General features: G+C 40.5%; 1 pseudogene; it reads left to right on the forward strand.

The window, feature by feature from the left end:
* Positions 1-21: 21 nt before the first annotated feature.
* Positions 22-758, forward strand: LOC122152126 (annotated as a pseudogene).
* Positions 759-947: the final 189 nt, after the last annotated feature.

Raw genomic sequence — 947 nt, forward strand, 5'->3', positions numbered from 1 at the left:
ATATATTTGAGGGTTTTGCAGACAATGATGCTCAAATCTTCAGCCTAATCTGGTCCTACTTTGCCCAGCCATGGACAACCCCACCATGTATTTATTTCTACATCGTCCTCAACAGCAAACCCCTGGGCCACATCCCCTTTGAGCTGTTTACAGATAAAGTTCCAGAGACAGCAGAAAACATTCATGTTCTGAGCACTGGGAAGAGAGGATTTGGTTATAAAGTTTCCTGCTTTTACAGAATTATTTCTGGATATATGTGCCAGTGTAGTGACTTCTACATTATAATGGCACGGGTGGCAAGTCCATCTACAGGGAGAAATTTGATGATGAGAATTTCATGCTGAATCATACAGGTCCTGGCATCCTGTCCATGGCAAATGCAGGACCTAATACAAATGGTTTCCAGTTTTTTCTTTATCTGCACTGCTAAGACTGAATGGTTGGATGGCAAAAGCATGTGGTCTTTGGCAAAGTGAGTAAGGCATGATCATATGGATGCCATGGAGCACTTTGGGTCCAGGAATGGCAAGACCAGCAAGAAGATCACCATTGCTGACTGGACAACGCTAATAAATTTGATCTATATTTCATGTTTTGTCTTAACCACCAGACTTCTTTCTGTAGTTCAGAAGATCACACTTCTACCCACAATGTGCTTGAAATATCCTTTACTCTTTGTGCTCTCACTACAGTTTTTGGGTTCCATATTTTCCTTTTCCTCCTCCTCATCTACCTGGATTTCACAGTTACATTTATGATTATGAAATAAAAAATAAACAACAACAACAACAAAGAAATAGTGACCAATTTATTGTTCTGGTGTTAAATATTCAAACCAAGGCAGATGTTGAGGGAGTTCCGGCAAAATGGCGGACTAGGCAGAAGGACTGCACAGACCCTCTTCAACAAAGAAAAGGGAAACCAATTAACACAGACACAGAAGATAA

Source organism: Orycteropus afer, unplaced genomic scaffold (genome assembly GCF_000298275.1).
Source record: "Orycteropus afer afer isolate SDZICR_OR568_19922 unplaced genomic scaffold, OryAfe1.0 scaffold08220, whole genome shotgun sequence".
NCBI classification, from domain to species: Eukaryota; Metazoa; Chordata; class Mammalia; order Tubulidentata; family Orycteropodidae; genus Orycteropus; species Orycteropus afer.